At 45.1% G+C, this 20,987-nt stretch overlaps 1 pseudogene; it reads right to left on the bottom strand.

Moving 5' to 3' along the window:
• Gm2272 (predicted gene 2272) lies at nucleotides 9,822-10,408 on the bottom strand (annotated as a pseudogene).

Genomic DNA, 20,987 nt, shown 5'->3' with positions numbered 1-20,987 from the left:
TCTCCCTCCTCAACAGCTATGCATCTCTGCTGAGAGAACTTTAACCCAGTTTGAGTTGTTTGGTTTTCCTCTAATATGGCTTAAATGTTCATCTGATTTCTAATGCATAGTAGCTGTTGGGGTACAGAATGGCCTTTAAATGGGTTCATCCCTTTCCAAATAGGAAATGGAACTAAGTTCATTAAAAACCAGTGTTGGATTTCCTGACCAGCTGAGCTGGCCACACTCGATAAGATTTGCAACACCAACAACCAAAATTAATAAGATATATAATAGATATATTTCCATAGGGGGGAAAATCAGTGTTGGGGATTACTAATTGTGTGCCTCATTATATAATCAGATTTTGGCTTAGGGGCGGAGAATAAAGTTAGAAATGAAGAGAGAAAGAGTGTGTCAGAACCTGGTTGGATGAAGAGAACACAGACAGTGACCAAGCTATCCGGTCTCTCCATGTACGTTGATGTTGGCTGACTCTGCCAGGGAGACATGAACAGATGTTACTCACCCCAGACAGGGCAACAACAGACCAAAGCATGCTGCCCCTCAAGTCTGACTGAATGAGCCAATAAGTTTAACTGGAGTTGCTTACAGAGGCGCTGGTGAGGAGGTTTTTTTTTTTTTTTTAGCGGAACTTGGACAACTTACAAGCAGCTACATCATCAAGGAAAAGTCTGCCTCACCTCAGCCATCATGAGCCACTTACATGACCTCAGTGAAGGGAGGGTTCTCATGAGCCACCTCAAGCTCCTTCTACTTCCTGTGTCAACCGGTCAGTTCTGAGGGTTGCATGCTGGTAATCATGACTATGCTGATTTATGACAGCAACAGCCACGCCAAAACTTGGAGGACAGAGTCCCCACCACTGGTCTCTGTGATTCCTACACCTGTAAGCCTACAGCCTAACTTAACCACGTTAGGTACATCCTACTTCCCTGGATGTAGTGACTGATGGCCTGTGTCTATCCAAGTGTGACTGCCCTCAGTGTTCCTGCCCCGCAACAGTCTAACTTTAGAATAGCAGAACTTGGAGGTGAGAAGTCACCTTAGCATTTTGTATACCAAGCCCAAACTCACACTGCAGTCGGTGACAAGAAGTGACAATCACATCCCTGGGCTCCCCAATGCTGGCTCCCTCTCATCTTGCTAATTCACCATAAATTTAGAGCCACAAAAGTTCAAAACAAAGCTGAACCCTGTACTGGTCATTAAGCCCGTGAGTCACAGTCAAACAGTGGCTTCTTTCTTTCCACATTAGCGGGGGTTTTTCCTCCCCTGTGGCTCAAACAAGAATCAACTTTGTGACAATAATTCATTCAATGCTGCTTGGAGCAGGCACTGGGTTGGGAGGTGACAAGCTCTGCAGTGTCCCAGGTAGCAGTGTGTCTTCTGATGACAGAGTGCTGGGGTTAAGGGAGGGCAGTGAGTCCAGAATGCAGGGGACCTCATTTCACTCACTCAGAGGTTAGCAAAGGCTTCCTGTAGAAGAAAGGCTTGCCAAATATTTTAATTGCTTAGGTGTGGGGGAAGACTCCAGGGGCAGGAGGGAGCAAGGGGGCTCTGGGGATGCTCTTTGAGAGCCACAGTGGCTGGATTGGGACCTGTGTCACTTTTGAAAATCGAGTGTAGCCAAAAATAATTGTAGGAGACAGTTGGGAAAGGAGGTCCCCCCCACTCCCCATCAGTTGCACTCAGTCCTTCCTGCGTATCTCAAACTCGTACCTAAAACTTCTTTCCAGTGGCACTTCCTGTCCCTTGTAGACAGGGTCTCCCAGTCAAATTCTTTTTTCCTCTCTCAGTTATTCCCATCTGCTGTTGGCCCATTACATATATTTTAAGCACTTATCATGCCCTATTGGGGAATTTGCAAATTTTAAAACATTAGCCCTAACACAACCAGGAAGAAAATACACTCCATTCCCTTACCCAACAGTACAAGGCAATTAAATGCCACATATACACACCAGACAGGAAATGGTTAAGGAATGTAGGGGGAGAGAGATTGCCCTGGGGCTAGAGGTTAGCCCTTGAGAGAAGTTAGAGAGCCAAGTGGCTGAGGCAGTTACTCCAAAAGGACCCAACAGGTAAAAGTTGTAAAAGTTGTTGAGCAGTTACAAGCACCGAGGCTTACAGCTCCTGCCGCACACCCACCTTGGAGTGCAAGAATCAGAACCAGCCACTCCTGGAAGATTCAGGAAGACTTAGTGGGGTGGCTACCTCCTCTAAGCTGCTTGGCCCATGTTGGCTCAGTCAGTTGAAGCAATGGTTAAGGAACCTGTCAGGACCACATAATGATCAGCACTGGTGAGGTGGTTTAGTTACAGAGCGTCATCACTCTGTGCCAGACAGGAGTCAATCATTCCTAAAACAACTGCTGAGGTAAAGACATTGTTACCCTCAGTTCTAGGTGAGAAAACAACAACAACAACAACAACAACAACACCCCACAGAGATGTTAAAAGTAAAACCTAGACTTTCCCACTGTGTATAAATAAAAAGTATCATAAATTGGACTCATCTGCCTTGGGGGCCGTCCTTCCAAGCAAGCTGCCAACAGGATCAGGATGAACGCATATAGAACTGAACATGTTCTTGTAGTTGTAGTAAAAAGAGAAGCAGGTGAAAATTCTTTGGTGGGAGTGATGTTTGAGAGAAAATTCATTTTAATAACACGTTTGCTCCCTCCGAGTATCTCGAAGATATCTTTTAAACAGATAGTCAGTATACAATTTTTTCATTTCACTTTGGTTTTCTCATGAGAACTTTCCAAATTTATGTGTATTTTTAAACCTACAGAATGTTTCTATTCAAATACTAGATTTGCATCAGAAATACTTGATCTGTATTTATATTTCACATAATTTATAGCTGAAAAAGTATTCACATACCTGATTTATTCCAAACATCCTAAAACTTAAAAAAGCATTTCCAATATCCTGGTTAAGTACCAAAAATAATTTTCTCTGTTTATATATACATCCATAATTTCCAGCCTGGTTTCTTTTAGAGCTGACTTTAAATCCCATTGATTTTAAGCCTGTCTGATTTGTTAACTTTGTGTAAGTCTGTGCTAGTGTTCATTTATTGATCTGTGAGATTAGCACACAAAATGGTGGGTGTCCTCACGGCATCTTCTGCTCACACATCTCACCATGCTTAGTTTTAATTTTTTCCCTCCCATGCTGACCTTTCTTGGTCCCCTCCCTCCTCTGTCTTGTTCTTTTTCTTCCCCCAGGTGGGTACCCCTCTCCTTTCTTTCATTCTCTCTATTAAGATCTCTAATAATCTCCATTAAGATCTTACCTTCCTTAAGATCTCTTCATCCTCTCTCATGATTACCTCCCTAGTTTTACAGCCAACACACACACACACACACACACACACACACTGAGCACTGGCAGAGAGCACAGATAACTGTCTTCTATTTCTGCATTCCACAAGATGATGAGTCATATCACGTGTACACCTTTAGGATAACTTTAAGAACTACGCCCGCCCACGAGCTCACTCAGCAAGCTGAGCGCAAGCATCTTTTCAATATGTATCATTTCCATGGAATGAAGAGCCAGGTGTTGGTGGTGCTCGCCTGTAATCCCAGCAGCAGCCTGGAAATAAAGGCAGGTGGATTTCTGTGAATTTGAGCCAGCCTGACGTCATAGTGAGACCCAGTCTCAGAAAAGTAAAAAGAGGAGCAAATGGACAGACGAAGGATGAGCCCCTTGTTTAGAAGCTGCAACAGTTCAGCCAGGGGAGGTGAGGCAAAGCCAGAGGCAGGAGGGCAACTGGACGCCAGCAGGGTTATATAAATTTAGCTTCTTGAAAAACTGGAAGCAACCCTGTCTCAAAAGGGTCAGGGGCATAGAGCACTTGCCTGGGATGTGAAAGGTCCTGGCCTGAGCACTGAAGCCAAACAAGCAAGCAAGCAAACATCACAGGCAACGGCAGCCCTTGATCTACTTTTGCCAGGCACCCTTCACTGTGACAGAAGTTATGCCTGGTCTCTCTAGCAGAGATCTTTGACAAATGTAACATTTGCAAATGTCTATACCAATGAAAGTAACATTCAGCTACGGAACAACAATACTTAAAAAGAAAGTGAGTTTGAAAATCCTGTGGAATGAGGTTATCCAAAGTATCAGTTGGTTGTGTTTCTTCTATCACATGACTTTCTCTGTCCCTGAAGAAAGTCCTGAACACCTGGATTTGAATCGATTGGATTTTGGCATTGTCAGGAAGACTTTGGAACAAGACAATTATTGCTTAATTGAGGAACTTCCAGGTCTTCCCCTCCACCTTTGTTGAGGAATGACTGACAAAAGCTGTCCATATTTAAGATGCAGACATCTGATAAAAGCTGTGACAAAATTACCAAATGAAGACAGGTATTTCACAACCATCTCTGCAGGTACCCTTTACTGGGTAGTCTGAATGCTTAAGATCTAATTACTATACATTATCACTAATTGATACATTGTTATTTTTTTCTGGGCTGGGGACTGGCCAGGCTTTGTCTTGCTAATTAAGCATGTCCCCGCTGAGGACCCCCCCCCCCCCCCCAGCCCTAGGATCATTAATTTAACCGTGGCGCTCAGATCTCCACACTGTAAATTAGGGCTTACATCTAAAAGGCAGTGGCTTCAGTCAGCAGGTGAGAGTCTCCACTTCCTTTACTCCCTGCCCTTAGTGACTACCCTGCTCTTTAACTCCTTGAATGCCACACGTGAGACAAGGGTGCAGCATTTGTCCTAGTGTGTCTAGCATGATGTCCCCCAAGTTTATCCATGTTGCAGGGAATGTATTTCCTTCTTTATAAGGCCAAATCATATAGATCACCTATGTAGCTCACATTTTCTTTATCCATTCATCCACCAGCATGGGCTGTTTCTGTAATTTGGCTATTGTCCCCTGTGCTGGAGAGAGCAGAGTGTAAGGATCGTTTCAAGGTACTGATTTCATCTCCTTTGGATCGATATCCAGAAGTGGAATTGTTGGACCATATGGTAGCTCTGTTTTCAACTTTTTTTTTTTTTTTCAGGAACTTCCAAACTGCTTCCCCTAAAGGCTGTGTTGAGCTTATACTAGTTGTAAAATGTCTCTCAGATCTTCCCCTTATTTTCTCCAGCAGAATTTCTAAGATGGAGATGGTAATGTTCTTGGCCACCCCTCCATCTAAAAGTGGTTCTCTTTTGGGTGTGGGAATTCAAATCATCTTATTGGTAGCAGCTAACATTATGAACCCGGTCCTGGTTAAGAATTACTTAAAAATATTTATTGAACATTTACTTCTAATTTCAGGCAACTCTCATTTAACTGTTGGGAGAAAAGTTATTTTTAAATTTGCTATCTTTTCACTGGAAGTGTCTGAGACAGTCTCATGTAGCCCAGGCTAGCCCAGACTCCCAATCTCCTGCTCCCACTACTCAAGAGTTAAGGCAGTACATACCTATGCTTGAAGGTTGAAGCCAGATTTTTAAGCTAGCCTGGGTGATATAGTGAGTTAGCAGTCAGTTTGCAATAAAGAAAATCTCTATTAAAGTTAATTAAACTGAAGTTTATTTTCTCTAACTACACTTCATGGACTCAGTAGTCCTATTTGACTGGAGGCTAATAGACAACACAGCCCCAGACTGTCGCTACAACAGAATCATGATTACTGTGTTCAAATCCAGATCCCAAGTCCAGAGCGTCTTCCTCAGTCCCTACAGGGTCTCAGGCATCAGTGTTGCCTTAATGCTTCTACAGAAGAATGTGGTAGTCAGCTACTCTTTTTTTTTTAAGATTTATTTATTATTATATGTAAGTACACTGTAGCTGTCTTCAGACACACCAGAAGAGGGAGTCAGATCTTGTTACGGATGGTTGTGAGCCACCATGTGGTTGCTGGGATTTGAACTCTGGACCTTCGGAAGAGCAGTCGGGTGCTCTTACCCACTGAGCCATCTCACCAACCCATAGTCAGCTACTCTTAAAGACCACAAGGGTTCAGACCATTCTGTCTCCTTGGAACTGAAATGTTTCCCAGCCTTGCCAAGCTCAGGAAACTGTTAAGATTTGAGCTTCCCGAGGGTTTCTTTGCCCAATCACTTGGATTGGATCTTGCGAAGCTTTGTATTCAGCCACAAGGAAGTTCTTTTTCAGCGTCACTCCATCCCACCCCCACCCCCCTTCTCTAGTACCTTCTCTGCCTCACAAATGCCAGCCTCTAGAACAGGCCTGGCTGGAGTGGAGAACTCTTAAAGAGACACTGTATCCCAGGCTGACTCCCAAACTGTTAAAACAACCAACCCCAAAGCAATGAGGATTTCCTCAAGAATCTCATGCTTGGAAAAGGAGCAGGTAGCAGCCAGAGCGGGAACCTGTGTCCCGGAAGAGATTTCACCCAGTTCTAACTTGTCAGTCCAGACAAGGGTAGGCCAGCGGTGGGCAGGCACATACCCTCACCAGGATTGCTCAGATGTGTGTATCCTCTGCTCTAACCTTTGGTCTTACCTTAGGACCCTGAAGATGGGGTGGGGTGGGGTTTCTGGATCTTTCTTGTCAATGTGCCCACATTGAATAAATCTCCTTTTTCTGCTTCTTGCTTTGAATTTGGCTCTTTTAGTTGGCTTATTGAGAACAGGTGACTGGATCTGACCCGAGTCGTTCTTAGGCTGTGACACCACTGTGCCTTCCAAATTCGACGTCTTCATCTTCTTCTTCTCAGTGACACAGTATGTGTGCCTGAGAGCCGAGGATGCTGTGGGGATGGACCCTTATTTCTCTCGCTGTGTGTTGCCCAGGGAAAACAACTCACTCTTCCATGTATCTCCCCAGTTTTCTCCTCCTTGACTGCTGGGCAGGAAGTACCGCCCTGAAAGCATCTGCGTCTGGAAGTCTCCGCCGCAGCAGTTGCTTTCGGCACTGCTCAGGTAAAGTCAATACAACTGTTTTTCCTGGATAATTCAGCCCCAGTCTTCTCTGATTTCCTTCCCTGCCGTCACAAACAGGCTCTCCCTTCCTCCTCTGTGCTCTGTGCTCTTTCTTCTCCTTAGAAACCTAAAGAACCACACTTCCCTTGTCTTCGTTTTAGCGACCCATCTGTCTCTCGGGCTCTGCCTGGATGGCCCCTGCCCCTTTGTCACTTTCTCTGTGGTGTGGAGGAAACCTCCACCAGGGAAGCTCTGGAGACTGTCTTCTTGTATCCCACTCTTTCTCGTGGGGATTCCTCTGCTGGTGTCTGAGGTTGGCAGCCTGTCTTCTGACTGGATTAGATGTAGGCAGCAAAGGAGTCCTCCCTGTTTGGTTCCCTCTATGTCAGAGCCCAGATGCCAGCTCAAGCTTACCATTTCAAAAACAGAGGACCTGACTTTTTTCTCTCCAAAATCTAAAACTGCACACACATCTCAGTATATTATTTCTTACACACAAACTATGTAGACGATAGAACAGTAATCAGTCAGCATCCAGCTAGAAAAACATGTAAAGAATTACAGGCAGAGCTTAGTTCCCGTCCTTCTTTACTCACAGGTTCACTGAGTTTAGTGTGCATGTACCACACAGCACGTGTGTGGAGATCAGAGTACACATCTGTGCGGTGGCTTCTCTCCTTTGTCTTTACCGGGGTCCCAGGGATCAAAGTCAAGTCTCCAGGCTGCACAGCAAGTACCTCTGCCCATTGAATCATCGCAGTGGGTCTGAATCAGTGTCTTCAATTCCCAGAGTGTGTGTGTGTGTGTGTGTGTATGTGTGTACATTGTATTTGTAGTTTAGGGACATGGAATATAAAGTTCTCTGTGTATGAATTTGTATATATATATATATATATATATATATATATATATACATATATATATATACATATAATATATATATTCCATGTATTCATAAGCAATACATAATACTTTACATGTTTTAATCCCATGCATTAATGAATACAAGGTTATCATTTTATGAACCCTTGTGCATGGAGAAGGAAGACAAATTAGAAAGGCATTCAGCAGAACTCCATTTACCAGAGGCTGAGTAGTTAGTTATCCTGGAGTCTGGCGGTTGTTGGGGGAAACGGAGCCAGTTAACCTGTCTAGCTTTAGTCACTGCACCAAAATGCAACTGTGGCTGCAGCGTGTGTCTGCCGTGTGTTTTTGTTTGCCGGCACTGAGGAAGAATCCTGGAGAGAATAAAAGGGCTACCGGGAAGAACAGAGCAACCATTTCTGAGGCAGCCACAGCAGCGTTATGGTGCCTGCTGGCTTGAGTCAAGCACTGTGCTAAGTGTTTTCTAAAGCAGTGTGTTTGTTTCCCAAAACAACCTGAAGTGAGCATGCTCACCTCTGCCTTTGAAATGGAGAAACTGGGGCTGCATAGACTATAACCATCCTCCCTGCAGGCCCTCTTCCCAAGCCTTAGTGAGTATATTCCCTTGGAGAGTGCACAGACATGTTAAACCCAACTCAAGTCCGAAGTTTCTCTGCCTTTGCGCTCCTCGCTCTGAATTCCTCCCAGTTAAACCTTGTTTGAGTTTATTTCCCATTGAAAGGCTGAGACCTAAGGCAACTGGGAGGAAAGGGTTATTTAGCTTACACATACAGATCACAGTCCACCACTGAGGGAGGAAAGCAGGAACCTGGAGGCAGGAGCTGACCCAGAGACGACTGGGAACTTTGCTTACTGCCTTGCTCCCAGGTTTACTTAGCCTGCTTTATGATATCACCCAGAACCACCAGTGCAGGGATGCACTGCCCGCTGTGGTCTGGGCCCTCGCACACTGATCATTAATCAAGAAAATACCCCACAGACCTACCCATAGGCCTAACTGGTGGAGGCATTTTCTCAACTCAAGTTCCCCCTTCCCAGATGACCCAAGCTTATATCAAGTTGAAAAAAAAAAAAATTAACAGTAGAAGCCTCTTAGATTCAGATCTAACCCAGGACTATCCTGCTCCAAATTCTTTTTTTTTTTAATAAAACAACTTTATTCATGACACATTATTTAAAAAAAATTCCCATCCCCTCGAAATGAATTAAAAAAAAACAACAACAAAAACAAGAGACAAACAAAAACAAAAGCCACCACCCTGTTCCCACTTCCTCCCGTTCCCTCCAAATAAAAGGGGGGAAAAGGTGAAGAAAAAAATTAAAACAAACCAAAAACACCTGAAAAACAAAAACACTCCCAAACTCCCCAAAACAAAGCAGTGCATTCCCCCCAAGTGTAAGGGGAATTTACCCCTGAGTCGCAGGAAGCTGGCTACAGAAACCTGCCAAGAAAGACACTCAAAACAGAAAAAGAAACACAAAAGCAAACAAAACAGATTTCCAGGCAAACTGGAGGGGCAGGGAGCGGGAGGAAAGAAGGACCTGGTAGGATAGGAGCAGGCAGGCAGGGACTGCAAAAGGCAGGGAGAAGAGGAGGGAAGGAAATAAGCTGAGAAGTTTGGTGTCCTTCCAGAGCCCTGGGTAAAAAAGAGCTCTCCTACCACCCGAGCCCACCTACCCTTGAGCAGGCCCAGAGAGGATGGAGGGGAGCCGGGAAGCAGGGAGCAGCTTTCGCAGATGAGATGCGTCCATGGCAAATCCCCACAGGGAATATGTAGCCTCTGCTCCACGCCCTGGGCCTCTCCCTATTACCAAAGCAGGACCCTCCTCAGCTACTTATGGGATTCTACCACCTTTCACAGTATGTTTCTTTTCATTTCTTTTCTTTTCTCTTCTTTTCCTTTCCTTTCTTTTCTTTTTAATTTTTTTTCCATCAAAGCCATCTTCTGTTTTTCTTTTCTTTTTTTTTTAATTCTTTTTTTTTTTCATTTTTTCCCTCTCTCTCCTCCCAATACACACTTTTTTTTAGTAAGGGGAATACCATGATGTTGCTCTAGCCCGGCCCCTGTAGATTCGACCCCAGGCCCTGCTGTTAAAACCACTGTAGAATCGGAGCTGTTGTAATTGGCAGTCCCCGCGCGATATCTATCGGGCACGCGGGAAACCCCGGTCTGTTGTGCTGATGCCTGGTCTGTTGGTTCGTTTGGGAACCACCTGGTTTTGTCTTCCTCTAAATGGACTCTTCTAAGGCCAGGGACACCCTCACTGACTGAGAACTCTCTATATGCAAACTGAGAACTCTTTATATGCAAACCCTCTGGGATGGCCACTAAATTTGTCACAGAGTATAGTAACACAGTTGACTGAACCACAGCCATTTAGTGGGCTCCCAGCTCTTCTGCTGTTGCACCATAGTTCACATTGCCAACATAGATAGAACAGGCATCAGCCTCCATCTTCTCCTCAAGAGACATGATCACTGGGCCAGCATTGCCTGGGGGTGGACTCATATTCGCCTGCTTCTCTACCTTGCTTTGTAGCTCCTTTAGCTTCTCAGCCTCTTCCTCTGTCTCCCAGACTCAAGCTTGCTTGATCGATTCTAGCTCCTCAGAGTCACACTGTTGCTTCGGATCCATCAGAACTAAAGTTGATCTCCGAAGTCAGCCACAGATGCCTTCGTGTAGTGATGGTGCTGTTTCCGAGGCAGGATCTCACTGACTGACTCCCAAATTCTTTTCTAGCTCCCTAGCGCCCAAACTGCTATGTTAAAAGGCCTCACCCTTGACGTTCCAAGTCCAGTTCCCCACCCAGCCTTTAACAACCTGGCTTTATGACCTGCTCTCCTCCCAATCCCTGCTGGCTGTACTGTTTAGTATCCTCTGAGCGCTCTGCTCACATGCCCATCTCAGCCGCCTGTGTCGTTCTTCCTCTGACTGTCCCTTTTTTCTGCTCACCCGTCCACATCCCATAGGTCCCCCCCCCCCCACCGTTCAGACCCACCGGGGTTTCCTGTCCCTTGTCCACTAATCAGAATGTTACTCTTTCCCTTCCAGCCCTGACTGAATTTGTGTGTGTCCCTTATCTTCCTGAGTTATCCTGTGACCCAGTGTGCTCGCCTTTCCCAGCTCCCAGACAATGAGTGGTTTCTTCCTCACCTCTGCTCATCCCGAGGGCCAGAAGGGAACCGGGCTATTTTAGACCCTTGAATTGATGTAGCACTTTCTCTCCTCAGACAATTCATGTTGAAATATGGAGTTCAGCATGGGCACAGAATAGGATCGCATCTCGCAGGAGGTTATGGCTGCACTCCACTTCCATCCAGCAGCCTTGACCCAGATCAGCTGAGAAAGACAATTACTGTAACTCAGTGTACAAGAGTAAGACAAGGACCCTGGACAAGGTCGTAGCTAATAAAGATGCTGGGAGGCTGTTCACATTTCACATCGGCCTTACCTGAAACTGGGTGACAGCGGCAGCTAAGATTTTATACCTGCTCTACACAGGCATTGTGAGACTTTGACAGTTCTAAGTGGATGGTGGTCGGTCGGGTACAGGGCGGATGATAGGCAGCATGCATTGTCAGTGTGCACACACTTGCGTATGTGTGGCCCGTCACAGGGGCTCTCAGCCCTGTGACTAGTGTGTGCTACCTTACTCCTGACTTTCAGTTCACTGGCACAGGAGGTATCAGAGGTTGTTCTTCACTTTAGGGTTCTCTCCACACAGTCCTGTTGGCCACTCAGCACCAGAGACCCCCAAGGCATGTGAGAGACCGGGCCACAACTGTTTCTGTCATCGTTTCTTTTTCCTGAAAGAGAAGAGGCTTGTGTTTGTATAATTTTCTCCTTTGCTCTGGCCTGCTCCAGGCTGTCAGCCTGGTCAAGTCTTCTTCAGCCCTTAAATTAATATACATGTCATCACCTCTCTTTAAAAATAAAGATCCAGGGCTGGTGAGAAGGCTCAGTGGGTTAGAGCACCCGACTGCTCTTCCGAAGGTCCAGAGTTCAAATCCCAGCAACCACATGGTGGCTCACAACCATCCGTAACAAGATCTGACTCCCTCTTCTGGAGTGTCTGAAGACAGCTACAGTGTACTTACATATAATAAATAAATAAATCTTTAAAAAAAAAAAATAAATAAAAATAAAGATCCTGCTCGCCAGCTCCAGGGACCTTAAAAAACACTATTAACTCAACATGGCTAACCTTGGACTCATCTTTGCTTCCTGATTCTTCCTTCCTCTGACATCCCTCTTTTCCCCCAAAATAGAACTTGCTTCTGCCCTTTGGGTAAAGGGTTCAATTCGCTTGATATTACTGTTCAAAACTTTAGCATCATTTGTAATTCTTCCAACTTGATAGTTCTTACCCCTACTGACTATGTGTGTGTGTGTGTATGTGAGTATACATACGTGCACACACTAAACCCATGATCTTATGCATACACGCTGGCCCACCAGTCTACAATTGAGCTACATCCTTAACCTTGGATATTTGAACTCTTTCCGTGTAGCTCCAGCTGACCTTGAACCTTGCTGTTTGTGCGGATTTGCATTTCTTGAATCCAGGCCTTGCATATGCTCGGCAAGTGATCTACCACTGATCTTCAATCTCAGCCCTCACATCCCATCTTTAACCAAAACTCTCTAGCATTTCTTTGTAGAAGCCCTCAATATCGATTCCCAAAGCCAAGTTCAGTTTAAATCGATCATTACTTAGGAATTGGGGAAAGGATAGAGTTGGGAGATTTATTTATTTATTTTAAACACACAGTTTGCCTCTTCTACCTTACAGTTTTAGCTGCCTTTGGGAGCTAGGGATGATAACGGGAAAAGGCCCGATGGGTGCACCTCAGCACACTGCTCTCTGCTCTGGTCAGTCCTGCCCCTGAGCACACTGATAGGCACAGTCAGTCCTGCCCCTGAGCACGCTGCTGGGCACAGTCACTACTGCACCTAATCACACTGCTCCATTCCAGTCAGTCCAGCCCTTGCTGCTCGGTCTCTCATCTCCAACCAATTCCTTCCGCTTCTATTTCCCCAATCTGCTGTTCTGAAAACACTGCTTCTAGTCTGGCATTTGCCAGTTCCTCACCCCAGATCTCAGGTTGGGCACAAGATGGGCTCTGTCATGTGTTATCTCGCCACCAAGCAGCTTCCTTGCTGCCGTGCCTTTCCGAGTCCCTGCCCAGGACAGCAAGTGGCACCTGAGCTCTGCTTACTCTGTCTCCTCTCCCAGGTCTCTGTCTCCAGTCTATTTCTCCTTCCTGCCAGACTTCACTGTGCAGCTTCTGGCTGTATGTCTCACAGATTTGAAGTGTCCATCTGTATGTCACCACCACATCTGCAACCACATCCACTCACTCGGCACACCTGGGGGCCATCCCTCCCTCTCCTATGCACATCCAATAAGCCATCGAGTCATTTCCTGTATTGTGCACATGTATTCGGATTCAGAAACACACACACACACACACACACACACACACACACACACACCCCGACTCTGAGCTCCGCCTCCCACCTTGGAACAGATTCAGGTTCCCACTCTTCCTCTTGGCCTCCTGGGTCCCACTTTGCCCTCTGTAATCAGTACATCCTCTACATTGCCTACAGTGTCTAGTTTTTGTAGAATACAAGTCTGGATCACGTTTCTTTCCTGCTTTTTCCTGCTTAAAGTCTTTCAGTGTCTCTCTCCTGACTTGATGGTGTGCAGGGGATGCACACAAAGCCTTTGGGTAGCTTACCCTGTCCTCACACCCCTACTGCCACCTGCAGAGTTCAGAACAGTGCCCCCTGGGGTCTGAGGCACCTCCTCTGAGGGTTCTCCCCTCCTCCATGCTTAGAACAATTTCACTTCTTTGCTCTGGTTAACTTGTAGCTCCTTGATAATCACTTGCTTCCACCCAGAGCCTTCCCTCCCCCATCACCTGGAGCTGTGGATCCCAACACCTCCTGTGTAGCCACTGCTGTCTCAACATTAGAGCACCACTGTTAGGAGCTTTGGGTTTTGTTTTTGCCTTTTGTTTCTCACTGCTTGTAACTTTTCCTAGGAATTTGATTTCTATTTAAGGTAGATAGAGAGAGAGCCATGTATGACAGAAGAAATGATTTCCCGCAAGTCTAATGTGGTAAACATCCAGTTTAATTGGGGTTACTTCCAGGATTATGGGTACCTGATAGGTGGCTATACCACTATATGGCTTGGCACTCATCAAATAGTGTTCCGAGGGAGACAGTATCTCTTCTAGATCTAACCTCTTCTAAAATGAATTCTCTGTTAGGACAGAGACCACAACATTTCCCTGTAAGATGAGCCTACACGAGGCCTTAAATACACATGTTTTGCTCATGTATAGGCCAGCCATCCTGGACCAAGGGAGTCCTGAGAGGTGGGCTTCAGGGCCAGAACTGAGCAGCTCCTAGCTAAGTCTGCCCTGCTGATTCACTGAGATTCTTTTAGATGCTGTGCAAACCTGTTTAGTTTCCACAGCTTGGCTCTAATTTTGACATGCATTTTCACATCTGTTGATAAATTTTGTACTTCAAACAGTTGATAGGGCAAAGCATGTTGTATGAGACTAAAGGATAATTTTGAATGAATGAAAACACTGGACATTGTTATCTCAGTTTTCTTCTAAGTAGTTACACACACACACTGACACACATACACACATGACACACAGAGACACACAGACACACAGACAGACACAGACAGACAGACAGACAGACACACACACACACACACACACACACACACACTGAATTCTAAGCAAGAGCAAGGCTCTGCAGTAGCAAACCTCCAGTTCATCTTTGTCATCTTTTGTCAAAACTTCTATTCAGCTTGAATAGAGCCTTCAGTTTCAACACTGAAGTTTAGAAGAGACAGACAGACAACCTCAGGATACTATTCTTTAAAAAAAACAAAAAATACGGAAGCAGGTAAGGCATGCCTGTGACCCTTAGAACTTAAGGACACTGTGGGCTAATGAGGAAGTTTCAGAAGAGCCTAGGCTGTGCAGGTTCAAAAGAATGTTCCTGAACGTGACAGATAACCAAGGAAAGCAGAGGAGTGCCAGAGGCGAGACAGACCCCGAGACAAGCTCCCTCAGGACAGGCTGAGTAGCCCAGGCTGTCCTCAGATTTCCAACTTTCCTGCCATAGCCTCCTGCACCTGGGCTCAAACGCTTTGTTGCTGGTGGTAAGGGTTTGTTTGCCTTTTGTCTTTTTTGAAAGAGGTTCTCACTGCATTGCTGGCCTGGACCTCACTACATAGACCAGGCTGTCCTGGGACTCAACGGGATCCCCCTGCTTCTGATTCACACAGTTCTGAAAAACTGATAGTTTTTGTTATGGCAGTCAAGGAAGAGGCTCACAATGCCTGAGTGTTTCCAACTCAACAGTTCCTGAAAACCCTCACGCTACGATGATTCTTCCATCGAACTGTAGACAACGCCACACTGAAGATCAAAGTCAGCTTGTTGGCTTTTCACACGATTTCTTCCCCCTGCAAGTCTGAGCCTAAGCAGCAAGCCAAGGAGTGACTGCTGACATTCAGCAGCCGAGTATTTTAGAGCAGTGACAGCCTCAAAGCTACCAGATGCTTCCTCCAGGTACGTGAAGAAAGGCCAGGCACAGACTTACATAAGAGCTGCAGATTAGCACCATGCAGGCTTTTACAACACTGCTTTTCATAACACTCCAGAGGACAGGCTGGTGTCATAGCCCACTCCCCTTCTTCCTCCAGGTCAAATGCTAACACAAGATGTGGGATAAGGTATTTTCCTGTGGCTTTGGAGTCTTCATGTCTTGTCGTAGTGTAAAAGATGCAAATCTTTATAGCGATGAAGATAAGTCGGAAGCTAGTTTCTAAAACAGCAAGTTTTTCTTTTTCTTTTTTTTTTTTTTGATGGTTGTCTGCAAAGTTTGTTTTCTTCCAGGGAGAAAGAACAAACTTAAACACAAAAATCCCTGTCTCACTTATTTCAAGCATGGTTTCTGTTAAATTTTCTCTGACTCGTTCTTCCCAAACCAAGTAAGGCATTTTCCCACAATACCATAAAGAGCCTCTGTGGTAAGGTTTTGTTCATTTCCTTTGTTGTTGTGACTGTGCTTATTTTCCTTTGGTAGTTTTTTTTTTTTTTTTATTTACTTTTTCTTTCTGTTTTTCTTTTGTTAAGACAGGGTCTTCTGTTTGCACAGGCTACCCCAGACTTGTTACATACCGAAGCCTGGCCTTGGACTCCTGATTTTTCTATTTTACTTCCCAAGTGCTGAGCTTGCAGTGTGAGCCAACATGACAGGGTTTTTTTTTTTTTTTTTTAGATTTATTTATTTATTATATGTAAGTACACTGTAGCTGTCTTCCGACACTCCAGAAGAGAGAGTCAGATCTCATTACAGGTGGTTGTGAGCCACCATGTGGTTGCTGGGATTTGAACTCCGGACCTTCGGAAGAGCAGTCGGGTGCTCTTACCCACTGAGCCATCTCACCAGCCCATGACAGGGGTTTTTGTGTTTAAGTTTGTCCCTTTTCCCTGGAATGACTATAAGGTCCATACTTTGTCTCTTCATTTCTAGCGACTGGCATATTGCCCAACATAAAAACACCCAGAGAAGGAATGCCTGTAGGATTTTATTATTATAGTCATGGGGAGTTGGCCAAGCTCAGGCTTTTTAGTTGCACTCTGCAGGGACAATGGTATATGGCACTAACTTTATGATTCTCTCTGATTCCTTGTCTGCATAGGTCAAAGATGGGGTAGGGCAGGTGCTAGCAGACATGATTTTAGCCTATCCTGAGGGAGCACAAGGCTTCCTTGCTATGAAGAGAAGAGTCCAGCAATCACCAGGAAGTAGAACACTGCAGGATCTCCCGACACATTTACTCCCTCTGCTCCCTGTTGATGTATTAGAGTCGCGGGTCTCGTCTCAACAGTACACTAGGCCAAGACAGTTCCACGTGGAAGAGGTGGAGAGAGAGAAGGTGGCGGCAGAAAGAGAAGAGGGGAAGAGAGAGAGGGAGGGCAATTTCCTTATTTATATGGAAAAGGATATAACGCAGGCAAAGGTGGGAGGTGAGCCAAGGGGATATGGTGCCTGTTGCCTTGGCAACTGGTCTGCAGTTCTCAGGTCTCGATGTCGCCTATGTGATGTCATAGGTTTGGGATGTCCTGATGCCAATACCTGTACTTCCCACTCACACTGAATAGATCTCCATTCTAACCACTCCGATTGACCCTGGCCTTGTGGAAAGTTCTGGTTGACGAATAGCCCACAACAGAGTTGAAATGATGAGCTTAAAGAAAAGTTTTTATCATTAAAGAGAGAGAAATGGAACCAACTGAAAACTGACTTTCACCTTGCCTTGTTACCAACTCCCTCTGAAGTCACAGGGAGCCTAATCATCTCAATACACACTCACATAAACCACATGGAATTTTAGTCCTTGAAAACTTACAAAATGGCTGGGCACTTATCTTTAATTCTGACACTCAAGGAGACAGAGGTAGGGGGATTATAAGTTTAAAGCCAGCTTAGGTAATTTTGTAAGATCCAGCCTCAAATAACCAAACAAGTGTCAAGTTTGGTTTAGGAAAACCAAATTCCTGTAACTTTTAAACAACTATTTGACTGGCAACTTATTAGTCAAAAATATCTTTTTTCAGAAAGCAATGGAAATCTTTGATAAGACAGTCTTGTTTTGTCGAAACAGAGTCACACTATGTAGTCCTGGGTGGACTGGAATTATGTAGGCCAGACTAGCCTGGTGCGTTTTAACATTCTTCCTGCTTTTGCCTCCCAGGTGCTGTTTCCAGGTGTTTGCTGCCGTATCCAGCTGTAGATGGGTCACATTTAAAACCATGTCAACCCCTCCAAGAAGGCTGTGCAGTCTTTTCCTCCCCCCAGTGTATGTGCGAGTGTGGGAAACAGGGCTGACAGAATGGGTGATAAGGCAGGAGCATGCCAATGATGGCATGTAAGGTTGGGTCAGTTCCGATAGGGTTCCCATGCTCCAGGGGTGGTCTCACAGAAGGGCAACAAGAACCGGACTTAGTGGGTTAGAGACAAATATCAACTCTGGTCTTTTGATTTATTTATTTTGAGACAATGTTGCATTGTTTACCCTTAGTGGGTTAGAGACAAATATCAACTCTGGTCTTTTGATTTATTTATTTTGAGACAATGTTGCATTGTTTACCCTTCCCCCAAACAGTAACTTGAACTTGGAAGCATCTTCATTTTTTTTTTTTCTTTTCTTTCAGTCTTTTTGGCTTACCTTTTCTTTCAAACTTCAAAAACTTCTTCCCCAGGTGACCACTGCAGACAATACCCAAACACTGTGCTCATTCTCGTGAAATTGCTAGTATTCTGTCCCCCCTCTCACATCCATTGTCTTTACTATAAATACCACTTCCTTGCCTTGTAGACATTTACTATCACTTGTGGGTGGTGCTGCGTTGAACCCAGGGCCTTGTGTATACTAACAAGTGCTCTACCTCTGAGCTATATGTCCAGATCTCTATACTAGAGGTGATTGGAGAATTGTGATTCCCTACTTCTCTGCATAACAATAGAGAGCTTATTAAGAATAGGTGTCTAACCTTTTCCACATATTTTCTGATATTCTGCATCAGACTAGAGGTCCAGGATTCTGTGTGTCAAATAATAGCCTCGAATATTTTTTTTTTGAAATAAGGAATTCGGTAACCACACTTTCAGAAGCTATTGATAGCTGAAAATTATATTGTTCAATCCTGCCTATCTATTTCAGTAGATGCTAAGTGCAGTTAAGTAATCCAGTTCCTGCTTTCTTGGTGCTTCCAAATCTTCAGAGAAGGAGCACACTGCCATCTGGGGTGGCAGGTCCTGTGAAGGATATGAATAATACATACAATCAGAACACCAAGGGAGGCATCCATTCAGGACAGATAAGTGTGAATAGCTCCACAGAGGGTAGGTGTGTATCTGGGCTCGGAAGAAAAAACAGGGTTCAACAAACGGGGATGAGATGGATCATTTCAAGATGTTGGGACAACTGTAAGTATCAAGAAAGAATGACCACTTTGTGGAATACTGTACCTTAACTAGAAGAAGAAGGGGAGGAAGAAGAGAAGAAAGTATTCTTAGTGGGGTTTGTGCCTGGCAAGTCAGGAGTCAGACTGAATTTGAACTCTATTCTGTAGGTACCAGGCAATAAGACAAAGAACTACATGCAACTAAGGAAAAGCTGAGAACTGGAGAGACAGTCTTTCCCAGGGAAGAGCACACTAAGTGGTTATCTAATCCCAAATGGTCACCCCTGAAACATACACATACAGGTAACATTATAAGGATAGAGGTTTTATTTATATACTTAGCAATATATCTATCTTTCTATACATACATACATACATATATACATACATAAACAATTAAAGAAAAAGAGACTATGAATTTGAAAGATGCAAGAACGATGGTTTGGAGGGAAGGGAGAAATGATCTAATTATATTATAATCTGGAAATATATGTAAAAATGGCCTTTTGAAAGGCCAGCTGGCAGTGATCTTGAAACCCTTGAATTATGATGGGTGGATCATTTGCAAATTGTTAAAATAAAAAGCTTTGAACATTATGAGCTAGTCAACTTAATCTGATTGGATGAGAAAGGTCTTTTAGTTGTTGTTGCAATCTGAGCCTCTTTGACTGGGAAGGCTGTATACAACTTTTTATTTTTTATATTTAATTTTATATTAGAAATTTCATACAAGTCTTTTCTGTACATCAAACATATTCCCCTTCCATTAATCCCTTTAATTCCCTTGGACAACTTCTTATGCTTAGCTTTTATTTCGCAAATTCTTGATTTAATGTACCTATGTAAAATCTAGGAATCGCAAGCAAAAGGAAACAAGATATTTATGTTTTTGAAACTGGCTTATTCAGCCTAATATGATTATCTCCAGTTGGACCTATTTTCCTACATGTTATTTCGTTCTTTATGGTGGAAAAATATGTGTATACACACCATATTTCCGTTATACATTCTTCTGTTGTTATATAATTTGGTTAAGCAAATGTTTTGAGTGTAGGTTTAGAACTCTACTTTTGCATACTTCTCGATCCTCCTCAAGCATTAGGCCAGCCTACTTAACCTCCGTTTTTATGTCAAAAGGAAAAGGTGTGGGACTTGCAGAAGAGACTGCAGAGCAAAGGGGGCACTATGGGCAGGCGGGATCACTTTCTGTTGAAGCATCATACGGATGCCCAAAGCTAACATGAGCAGTTCTTGGCTTTAAATATAAAACTTAGACGGAATCTCTTAGGAAGAGATTCCCCAAATCAGCTAATCTGAACTTGACTACAGATGACTGAAGGGCCTCAGCAGAAGAGGTTAAACTTGGGCTAAGTTCGAAACGGGAAACTTCTTTTCAGAGGGCCTAGACTTGCAGAGCTCTCTGAAGTGGTAGAGACGAGCTTGCCCAAACCCCACGCGAGATCAGCGATCAGCGAACCGCGGCGCCAAGACCTCGGGAGCTACAAATGGACTCCCCAACCACCAATTACGCGGTTTAGGACCGGAGAGGAGAAGGCCCGCCCAAGAACGTAGCCCCGCGCTCCGATTGGACAAGCTCATTTCTCTCCCGGGGCTCCTTCGCCTGTCAATCACGTTGCTCTGACACGACCTTGGCCCCGCCCCCGTTCGACTGACGCAATGCTTGGTGTTCTTGGGCACCCCGGCCCTCGCTTCATGTTCTCATTGGTAAGCAGGGCGCAAAGAGAGGGAGGACGCTCTTCTGCTTTCTGAGCTGCCTGTGTAGTTTCCCTCTTAACGCGCTGTCTGGAGAACAATCCCAGCCTGGAGCCTAGCGCAGGCGTACACAAGAGCCGACAGCGGCGCGGCGTTTCCCCTTTCTCCCTCCCGAGAGCTTTCCTTTACAGTTGTGACGCACAAGGCACCCCGCTCACTGCCTTCACTTGCGATTGGTTGTGGCCCGCGTCTGTCACGTAGCCCCTCCCTCCCACCCAGCTATGGACTCTTGATAGACAGCCGGGAGGCCACGCCCCCACCCCCGTCTGCCGCTTAGCCCTGCGATTGGCCGAGGGCACTGGCATGCTTTCCCGCCCCGGCCCCCTCCGGAGACTCCGGAGGCTAGTGGGACCCCGCGGAAGTTGTCAGTCAAACTCCTTCCTCCACCCCCCGCGAGGACCTCC

Source organism: Mus musculus, chromosome 1 (assembly GCF_000001635.26).
Source record: "Mus musculus strain C57BL/6J chromosome 1, GRCm38.p6 C57BL/6J".
In the NCBI taxonomy this organism is placed as follows: Eukaryota; Metazoa; Chordata; class Mammalia; order Rodentia; family Muridae; genus Mus; species Mus musculus.
Note: the sequence above shows the minus strand (reverse complement) of the source record. Positions and strands in the feature narration are given on the sequence as shown.